Source organism: Lynx canadensis, chromosome A2, assembly GCF_007474595.2.
Source record: "Lynx canadensis isolate LIC74 chromosome A2, mLynCan4.pri.v2, whole genome shotgun sequence".
Lineage (NCBI taxonomy): Eukaryota > Metazoa > Chordata > Mammalia > Carnivora > Felidae > Lynx > Lynx canadensis.
This window is the reverse complement of record NC_044304.2, coordinates 10622239-10633733: the sequence shown is the minus strand read 5'-3', so window position 1 is coordinate 10633733 and position 11495 is coordinate 10622239. Positions and strand designations below refer to the sequence as shown.

Genomic DNA, 11495 nt, shown 5'->3' with positions numbered 1-11495 from the left:
AAGGGCCATTTTCCCAGAAGTACCTGTGACTGCTGGCTCAAAGCTTAACAGCCAGAGATTGTGATCCTTTAATCGGATCATGGAAGAACTTAATCCCTCTATTCATATCCTGGAATTTCAATTTTTCCAAAGTTCGACTGCTTTATTAAATTTAAATAAGTCCCTTTGTTTAACTTTATGCTCCTTTCATACCCAACAGTTTTTCCTTTTTTTTTGTTTTCTTGCTTTCCAAAGTTAGTCCAACCTTGAATCAGAAACAGTTTGGAGATTCCCGTTTGCCTCACATAGTGATGAACTGTACCAGTTTTATGGAATAAACTATATTTGGCAACTGAGGCCATTTATATAATTTTACTGAAGAGGAAATTCTGTGACTGCATATTCCTGTCTACATGACTACCTTGAATGCTTTTCCTGATAATGTAGACTTTAACATATTAGTTTGTTTTGTAGTTAGTCATGGGGTTTTGGGATCCTCGTTAGGATCCTGTTCTCTCTCTTATCAGCTCAGCATCCACAGTATCCCTGGCACAGAATAGTAAGGCAAAAATTCCTCATGAAAAACATGCTCTGCTCCAAGTGTAAAGTACAGAAAGACAAATTTGCATAAACCAAGTGACTAATATGGGGTTAGTATCCGAGAAGACCTGAAAAAATGATGACATAAAATTTTCAATCATGCCATATTTTATTGCAGAAAATATGTTTTTAATGATGTATATCTACTTATTGAGGTGTGAGATATTTGGTGTCCACGTTTAAAGGGTTTTATTAATTGGAGTGAAGAATTTAGTGGCAGATTTTATATTATTTAATTGGATGATTTTGTTGTTTCTACTTGAAAATTTCCAGTGTTGCCTACAAGTATTGTTTCCTCCATTGTCCTAAACTTAATATCTCATCTTTAAAAATGCTGTCATAAAAATTATAGTGTGAGTGAGTGAACCATATGTGTATTCTCTCTGGGATTAATTTTTTTTACCTTTTTTATGCTCTAAACTCTCTTCAATCCTCATGATCAGAGGATGGCGTGGACAGGAGCTTGAATTCCTGCCCAGGAATGCTCTGGGTATGGAGTCTTGTGACCAAGAGTCCCACAGATTATCCACACAAAAAACATATAGGTCTTTCCAATCTCTACCAGTTACCTAGAAGAGAACCTGAATGGTAGTCACTTTTTAGTACATTGATCTGAAATAAATGTGAATAACCAGGTCATTATAATGCCTCTGCAAATATCAGAACAAATGCCAAAAATAAAAAGCAGTAGATTATTCTTAATTGTCTCAGATTTTTTCATATTGGTTATTGTATCAGTAAGCTATTGGTGCATAACAAGCCTTGCCAAAGGTAAATGATTTAAGATAATGCTTTCTAAATTTTTAAAAATTTATATTTTAATTAGTTAATATGTGGTGTGCTATTGGTTTTAGAAGAAGAATTTAGTGATTCATCACTTACACACAACACCCAGTGCTCATCACAACAAGTGTACTCCTTAGTGCCCATCACCCATCTAGCCCATCACCCACTCACCTCCCTCCATCAACCTACACTTTCTTCTCTATCATTAAAAGCATCTTGTGGCTTTTTTCCCACTCTTCTCTCCCCCCATATGTTCATCTATTTGCATTGTTACATTCCACGTATCAGTGAACTCATATGATATTTCTCTCTCTCTGATCGACTCATTTCGGTTAGCATAACACATTCTATCTCCAACGATCACATGGGAATCTATGTTTGGGAAGTCTTCCTCTCTCTGTTGGTCTCCTCATGAGGTTGTGGTCAGCTGTGGGTCTACTGGAAGTGCTCTGTTAATCCTGGCTGCATTCTCACATCTGGGAACTTGCTGGTGATAGGCTAGGCTAGGTTGACCATCCTTAGAGCAACTCGGCTCTGCTCCACGTGATTTCTCCTCCTACAGTAGGCTTGCTTGGACTTGTTTCAATGGCAGAGGCAGGGTTCCAAGAGAGCAGCAGAAACACGCCAAAGACCCTTGAGGCACGTTGTCATTTTTACCAGATAGTATTAGCCAAGGCAAATAAAATACTAAATTCAACCCAGATTCAAAGGTGGAGAAATGGGAGGAGCTTCCCAGTCACATTGCAAAGTACATGGATACAGGGATAAGTGGTATTTGGGGCCATGTCTGCAAAAGGTGTACCACATGTGTAATTTTCAATTCAATAAAGTTGTATTGGTGCAGGGGAGAAAATCAACACACAGAACAATGTAGTTCAGTACAGCATAGTGATTCAGCAATTCTACATGTTACTTGGTGCTCATCATGGTGAGTGTGTTCTTAAGGGTTGAATCTAAAGGATTTCTATATTCAGTTCATATCATCTATAAATCAAGACAATTTTACTTCTTTCTTTCCGATTTAGAATCCAATGAAGAAATGAGCAGATGACATGAATAGACACTTTTCTAAGGAAAACATCAGGATGCATTTTTTTTTTTAACTTGCCTGAATGCTTTAGCGAGGTGGACACCGTTGTGTTGCTGATGATCTCGGAAGAGAAGTTTTCTAACCTTTCCATGATTGAGTACAGTGTTATTGTGGGTTTGTCATATACAGCCTTTTTCTTTCATGTTGAGGTATGTTCCCCCTATACCCAGTTTGTTGAAGATTTTTTTTTATAATCGTGAAAGAATGTTGTATTTTGTCAAAAGCTTTTTGCATGTATTGAGATGATATGATTGTTATATTTCATTCTATTAATGCGGTGTATCACCTTTATTGATTTGCTTGTGCTGAACCATCCTCGTATGCCAGGGATAAATCCCACTTGATCATGGTGTATAATTCGTTTAATGTGTTGTTTGATTCAGTTTCCTGATATTTTTGAAAAATTTTGTGTGTGTGTTCAGCAGGGATACTGGTCTATATTTTTCTTTTTTTGTACTGACCTTTTCTACCTTTGGTATAGGGTAATGCCAGCCTTGGAAAATGAGGTTGAAAATTTGTCTTCCTCTCGAAGTTTCTGGAAGAGTTTGAGAAGACTTATCATTAATTCTTCTTTATATGATTAGTAGAACTCACCTGTGACGCTCTCTGATTCTGGGCTTTTTTTTTGCCGGAAGATTTTTGATTACCAATTTAATATCCCTACTTATTATTGGTCTCTTCACATTTACTATTTATTCCTGATTCTGTTGTTACATTGTACATTTCTAGGGATTTATCTATTTCTTGTAGGTTGCCCAATTTGTTGCTGTGAGATAGTTCACGGTGGTCTCCCATGATTCTTTCTATTTCTGTGGTTTTGATTGTAAAGCATCACCATTTGCTATTGATTTGATTTATTTGGGTCTTCTCCCTGCCCACCCCCCCCCCCTTTTTGGTCAAACTAAAGGCTTGTCAATTTTGCCTAGCTTTTCAAAAAATTGGCTCCTCATTTTATTAATCTTTTCTACTGGTTTTCTGGTCTATGTATCATCTATGTCTGCTCTGGTATCTGTTATTTCTTTTCCTCCGCTGCTTTGGACTTAGTTGGCGCTTCTTTTCCTGGGTCTTTCAAAGATAAAGTTAGGTTATTTCCTTAAGGTCGTTTTTTTCTTAACGTAGGCACTTGTTACTATAAACTTCCCTCTGGGAACTGCTTTTGTAACATCCCATAAGTTGTGATATGCTACGTTAACATTTTCCTTTGATTTAAGATTTTAAATTTGCTTTTGATCTTTTTCTTTCACACGTGAGTCATTCACGAGTGCATGGTTTAATTCCCACGTACTCGTCAGCATCTCAGATATCTGTACTGCAGCATGATTCACAATAGCCAAGACATGGAAACAGCCCAGCATCCGTTGACAGATGAATTAACAGTGATGACATCTATACAGTGGAATTCACCAATTAAAAAGGAAGACATGCTTTCCTTTGCTCAAAGACGGATGCACCCTGGGGGCATTATGCTAAGTAGAAGAATCAGACAGAGAAAGACAAATACTTTATGATCTCATTTATATGTGAGATATAAAAATCTGAACCATAGAAACAGAGAGTGGGTTGATGTTTGCCAGTGGCTAGGGTTTGGGGAAATGAGAAGGTGCTAGTGGAAGCCTAAAAACTGTCTGTTATAAGATGAATAAGTTCTGGGAACTTAATGTACGACGTGGTCATTATACTTAACTATATTGTGTTGTATATTTCAATGTTGCTGACAGAGTACATAGTAAATGTTGTTCCAACAAAAAGAAATGGTACCTATGTGAAGTGATGGATGTATTCACTAACCTATTGTGATGATTATTTCACAACATATAAATATGTGAAATCACCAAGTTGTATGCTTAAACTTCCATAATTTTATTTGTCAGTGAAATTTCAATAGAGCTGGATAAACGAAGAAAATATGTTTCAATGTCTCTGTCTTTTATTTGCATTTCCAATGTAACCTCCTCCCAATGGAACCCTCCCAATAAACAAACAAACAAACAAACAGTACCAGGATGAAAACTTTTGTGAGTATGTCAATGGGAAGGTCAATCAATAGAAAAACAGTATCTACAGAAGGATGCCATGAAAATAGCATCAGTGATACAATAGTTGCTAACTCCATTAATCAACGAGTTAGATACAGGGTCCCCAGTCTCTTTGAGGCAACTGGAAAGAAAACCTTGGTTCCTTTGTCCTTTTCTTTTACTAAGAATGTTGATCTATAGGCAAGTGGTGAGGAGGAAACTTACATTTGGAGGAAAGCTTGACCATCTGGAGTAGAATTTCCATAACTGATCATTAGACACCTAATTAATTCTCACTCTCTTGTCAGATCATTGCACTGCTGAAGGTGGAAGTGGAGATGAAACCTACTGAATTGAAATTAACAGCCATGGTAGAATGTTTGCAGAGACGGCCCCAAATGCCGGTCTTTCTCGGTAGCCATATCTTTGGCAATGTGCACAGTACCTTACATCAGGAGGTGGAGACTATTCTTCCACCTTTGATTCTGGATGGATTAGGATTTTTCATTTACTGCAGCCAGCATAATATGATAGAAGTGACGGTGGAACTTAAAGGCCTTGTGCATTTCTGCTGCTCTCTCTTGGAACTATGGCTCTGCAAAGTGAATAAAATGAGATGGCCTGCAGAGGAAGTGTGGACATGTGGAGCACAGCCCAGTTGTCCAAGCCAAGGCCACCCTGGATCAGCCACAGATAGCTAGCCTAGCCCCAATTATATTAGAATGCCCTGGAAAGATCAGCAGAGCCTCCCCAGCTGACACACAGCTGACTCAAGACCCTTGAGGAGATCAACAGAGATTAGAACAACTCAGCACCATACAATTCCACTGAATTCTAAAGACATTCTACCAAGCCGTTTGCTTTCAGGATGGTTTGCTATGCAGCAACATTCATGATCATTCTGTTATTCAAGTTTATTTTGGATAATTATTAAAAAAATGATTCCTTTTCAGTTATCAGTAGAGGTTGGAAGGATTTGCATTTGGGTGGAAAAAATATGGTGTCTTGGGATCACATAACTGAGCAGGAATTCAAGCTCTCTTGTGCCCTGAAAAGACATCTTGATTTTAGCCCAATGAGACTCATTTTTGGCATTGACCTCCAGACCTGAAAGAGTGGAAATTTGTTTCTTTTAAACCTTTAATGTGATAATTGTATAAAGCAGCAGTTGGAAATGACAAAGACATTCATCCAAAAAATTCTCTTTGAAGAAATAGAACCCAAGACTCTCAACTCATTTATGTAGCTTCCTTGACTAAGGGCATTTTGTGTTGAAACACTACTTGAGTAGAAGAAACAAAACCTGAAGTCAGTTTGGAGATACTCAGCCTTCTGAGCTGGTACACAGGCTTTCTCCTTACATAAATGCAAATATGATACTGTTTCTGAGACCTCTGGGCATTAAGATAAGAAACATGATTCATTGTTAAAAATAAGGCCACCTGTTCTAGTCTAATTTTTTTGTCTAAATTTCTACATTCCTAGAATTCCAAGTTAAGGCAAACCTTCATTCTCTTCCTTTCTTTACCCTCAAGTTTCTCTCAAGGTTTCTTTCAACACAACATGTAAGTTATAATGAGTTACAATAAGGGTCATGAATTTCATGCATGTACATCTATGTATGTGAGTCAGTTTGTTTGAAAGAAAAATATACAAGTTAGAGATGGAGAGAGGCAAACCATAAGAGACTCTTAAAAACTGAGAATAAACCCTCTTAAAACTGAGGGTTAATGGGGGGTGGGAGGGAGGGGAAAGTGGGTGATGGGCATTGAGGAGGGCACCTGTTGGGATGAGCACTGGGTGTTGTATGGAAACCAATTTGACAATAAAGTTCAGATTTTAAAAAAGAAAAATATACATAAATACACATACATTTGCATGCACATTTGCATACACAACCCTTATTCTTGAACATTCTTTGGACTCAACAGTATTTCTACACATGTCATCTTTCCTCACCACATCTCTTGAAGTTATGTGTATCTTCCACATTGCCTTCAGAAGAAAGCAATGGATAGAGGGATCATAGCCTAGAAATTGCATAACAAAGCAGTTAAAACTTACTGTGAGCCTTCTTGAGTTCTAGATAAATGGAATCATGCAGTATGTACCCATGATTTTTCAATGACTCTTTCAATTTAAAGTTGTATACTTTAAATATGTGCAGTTTGTCGCATGTAATAATGCTCCAATAAGTTAATTAGAAATTAAAAATTCTAATGGTGCATGACTCAGGGTCAGATCTGGAGCACAGTGAGCTGAGTCACACCTAAGGGGGTGAGAGATCTCTCTACGAGCTGTGAAAAAGCAAAGGTTCACATGTAAATATTAAAATAGTGGAGCTAAATTAAGACAAATCACATTCAATAAACTCACGTTTTGTAGACTAGAAGATTAGCCCACATATAGAAAAGGAGTAAACTGACATAAGTCAGTTCAAGACAGAAAGACACTAGAACCACACACCTCATGGATGAGCCTTCGAAACACAATGTAGAGATTCACACCTGACTATGGACTCATGAGGAGCCCAGCAGAGATCTGAACAACTTCCTACCCTACAATCCCATTCAATAATAAAGATATGTAGTAAGCTATTTTATTTGAGGATGCTTTGGACACAGCAATAGCTACCTGATATAATAATCAAATTGGGCAGAAATGAGGCCATTTGTCATAATCTGATTCTTTTTATTCTAGGAGTTTGTAGGTAGCATAATTGAAGCACCAGGATTATTCTATTCTTCAAGTTTATTTCAGATAAACGTATTAAAAAATGACTCCGCTGAGCCCCTTTCAGGTAACACGGAAATTTTGGAAGGTCATGTATGTTTTCACAAAGCTTGTGACTCTGATTCACATACCTGGGCAGGAATCCACACTTGCTGGGGAGTCATCCAGCGATTAAGAAGGAGGAAGATGTAAAACAGACAATACGGATATTGTTTGTCTCCTCAGTGGTTTTGGCAAAGTTTTGAATAGTGGGAGATATTTCATTTAGAGAAATGCTTAGAGAAACTTATAAATGCTACATTTATAAGTAGCACTGGACATTTTCAGAAACCATAAAATAATTTAATAAAACCCAAAACATGCCACCAGCCTTTCATCTTAATGAATACACTTTACACACGAACCCTGATATTCCATAATTCAATGAGCAGATAAAGTGCCTGAGAAGGAAATGTTTTGCATAGTGATAAATGCATGACTTAATATTTTGCGCCATCATACTTAAAGTCAAGTTTGACTTAAAAGGCCATAGTATATCAATCTATTTTTTCCATGTTTCTCTTTCTTTGTAGATTCCACTTGGAGACATGCATTTTATTATCATTTTTTTTTTTTGCCAGTGACTATGGTAAGCATGATGGACACAAGCTGTGTGACAGAGCAGGTACCTAATGTGTAGGAAAAACACCCCATGATCAGCGATAACAACGAATACATAAAAGTCTGCCTTATCAGGAAGAGCAGTCAATGTAGTGATATAGAAAAGAATGATGTTCAAAGGAGTGAAGTCTGGTGGTCTCAGATCTTTCTCTGTTTTAAACTTATATCAATAGCTGTGGTAGCCAAGACTAGACTTTCCATAGGACTAGTATAAGTCATGAATGGTTGTTTTGTTGTTGTTATTGTCATTGTTTTTGTTGTTGTTGTTTTTGGTCAAACAAAAGAAAAAATACTCCCTATGATACATTTCACATGAGAAGAAATTATTCTTAATATATCCATGTTGTCCTTTGAAAAATAGGTAAGAATTTCCAAATATTTTAATCCAAAGTAAGGAATAACCTTGGGAGAGGAAGAAAATGACAACGGGAAAATCTCTTGGATGTAAGAGATATCAGAAAGCTTAATAAAGTGAGTTAAATAAATTGTGCAGAGAGGGTGAAAGAAAAAAATAGAAATTCCAGGAAAAAATAGAAGAGGCATCTTTCACCTCCACAATCTGATGAAACAATCTCAACCTTTGGCTCAGACTCTGGGCCCTGCAATCACGGGAACTTCTTCAGCCCAGGACAATTGTCCCTTTTGTAGCTACCATCCCAGAGAATCTCATCAGAGCCTCCTTTATGTCTCTGTTCCTCAAGCTGTAGATGAAGGGGTTCAGCATGGGTGTGACCGCCACATACATCACTGAGGATATTGCACTTGAGTGGGAGCTCTGGGTGACAGCAGAGCTGAGGTACACTCCTAGGCTTGTGCAATAAAATAAGGTGACAACTGAGAGGTGAGATGCAGGTGGAAAATGCTTTGTATTTGCCTTGAGCTGATGAGATTCCACATATGGAGGAAACTATTTTAGAGTAAGAGTAAAGTATTCCAATGAAGGGACCACCAGCCAGCAACATAGCTCCAAAATACAACACCATGTTATTGAGAAAGGTGTCCCGACAGGCAAGTTGGATCATCTGATTGAGTTCACAGAAAAAGTGGGGGATTTCCACCTCTGTACAGAAGGACAGCCTAAATGCCATTAAACTCTGTAACAGGGAATTCAGGACACACATGATCCAGGACACCAGAACCAACAGCCCACAAAGCTGGGGGTTCATGATGATCGTGTGGTGGAGGGGGTGGCAGATGGCCACAAACCTGACATAGGCCATCACACTCAGGAGGAAGATGTCCAACACACCAAAGAGTATGAGAAAATAAATCTATGTGATACAGCCTGCATAGGTTATGACTTTGCTCTGAGTCCGGATGTTCACCAGCATCTTTGGGATGGTGGTGGAGGTGACGCAGATGTCTACAAAGGACAGGTTGGCCAGGAAGAAGTACATGGGCGTGTGGAGGCGGGAGTCAGAGCTGACGGCCAGGAGGATGAGCAGGTTCCCAAACACAGTGATCAGGTACATGGAGAGGAAAAGCCCAAATATGAGGGGCTGCAGTTCTGGTTCTTCTGAAAATCCCATAAGAAGAAATTCTGAAATTCCTGTATCATTTCCTGGGTCCATGTGGTGGAGGTGACTACCAGTAAAGGGGAAAATAACATGACTAATTTTCACATAAATCGCTTGGCTCACGTGGTTCAAATGCTACAATTTATATTCCCCAGTCAAGAAAGTAATTTCGATATTTTGTGAATGGATCTGAGTCCTTTGAGGGGATCCCTATTTCCTCTCTTACTAGGAATTTTCATCCCAACGTCAGACATTTTCCAATAGGCTAGGTTTTGTACATTTAAGTTTTTTTTTTTCAGTTTATTTATTTTTAAGAGAGAGAGACAATGTGCGCATGTCAAGAAGGGGCAGAGAGAAGGAGAGGCGGAACTCCAAGCAGCCTCCACGCTGTCAGCGCAGAGCCAGACGTGAGGCCCCAACCCACAAACCGCGAGCTCATGATCTGAGCCGAGATCAAGAGTCAGAGGCCTAACTGACCGAGCCACCTAGGCGCCCTTGTACATTTTTAATAAGAAATCATTTAATGCATTTGAGGAGTGTATAGAGCGTCAATCGTGTTTTCAGCATTTCCAAGTCAGAAAGTAGAGGGTGCTGAACAGAAAAATTACCTACTATTCAGCGATGTGCATAGGATATATGCATACATAAAAATTAAATGATCTGGGGATGGAGATAGAGGTCATGAGGAAAATGAAGCAGGTACAGGAAGAGAGTGGTTGGGGTGTGATGTTGGGTGTTTAGTCAAGATTGGCTAAGAAGGTGACATTTGAACAGAGACCTGAAAGACTAGAGAAAACTGCCTGGAAACTGCCAGAGCGTCGGCTAAGGCACAGGCCTTGAGGAAGCGCTTTTTTCCCCCAGAAAATCAAGGCTCAGAAGGCAGCCAGTGTGTTAAGGACTAAAGGCAATGGCTGTGAATTTTGTAGAACCGTGTTGCCTCACAGCTGCCTAAGTTCGAGACACAGGGAGCTCCTCGTCCATACTATGTACCTCTTGCACTTTATTCATCTGGTTACTGTAGTGTCCTGTCCGTGGAACATCTCTTCCCAGTATCATCTATTGATTGAGTCTGGTCTGTGTATTATAGGGTCACCTTGGAATAGAGGAGCCCATGTACCCCTGCCTGGAGACCTGCTTTCACTGCACACACACACACACACACACGCACACACACACACACTTTCACATACACGCAACACAATGCATCATATCCTCCTGGTGTGTTACTTCTCTGTCCTTCTCACGTCCCCCTGCCTGCCTCAACACACTGTTTAGGATATGAACGCAAACACATCACAATACCTTTCCCAGACAGAAGGTAGAAATCGTACCCCGAAAGACCTATTCATAGCTTCCCAAGGACAAATAATCCCGGGGCTCCATTTTGGAATGGTCACTTTCTGACCTGTATGTAATGAAACAAAAAATTATGTGCGATGAGTACAGAGAGAGAAAATGATGCTGGTGGCACCCAATCCTGGTCGTATCCCATTTGTCTCCAGCAAAAATGATGAAAGGACAAAAATAAGTTTGTCCAAAGGACAGAAGTAATGCTATCTTTATGGTGTGAAACATCTTACATATTGAACATCACAGGAGAATAGAACACTTCTCACAGTTTGGGCATTTTTATGCCCAGAGAGCAGAGAGAAGAAGACTTGATTTTCCTGTGTCTATTCTATCTTCATTTGACTGATCAGTTTTTGTATGGCCCAATAGAGGATGAGGCAAGCCTGTTTAGCATTTTTCTTATGTGACATCTTTTTTCGTCTATTTGTTATTCTTACGCTTTGGGTTTAATCACTTTCTTCACAAGTCTGATGACCACAACTAGGGATGGTTTTGTTCCTTGTCCAACATGCAAAGACATCCCCAGACTCTATAAAACCCTACACACCCCATGACAATCTCTTCTCTTACTCTGAATAATCTGCATGTGACTTATCCGAGGACATTATTTCTCACTCACATTTATTGCGTTGCACTCCTGTCTGTCATCGTGATGTGATTACCAAAGGAGCAGGAACTTCTCTTCATCTTCTTCTTTACAAAAGTATGTGCATGTATATGCACTTACATGGAAACGAAGTCAAGAACATGAGACATTATGAAATA

The 11495-nt window shown here is 39.0% G+C and overlaps 1 pseudogene; it reads right to left on the bottom strand.

Annotated features, from left to right (window-relative positions):
- Positions 1 to 8482: 8482 nt before the first annotated feature.
- LOC115505253 lies at positions 8483 to 9479 on the bottom strand (annotated as a pseudogene).
- Positions 9480 to 11495: the final 2016 nt, after the last annotated feature.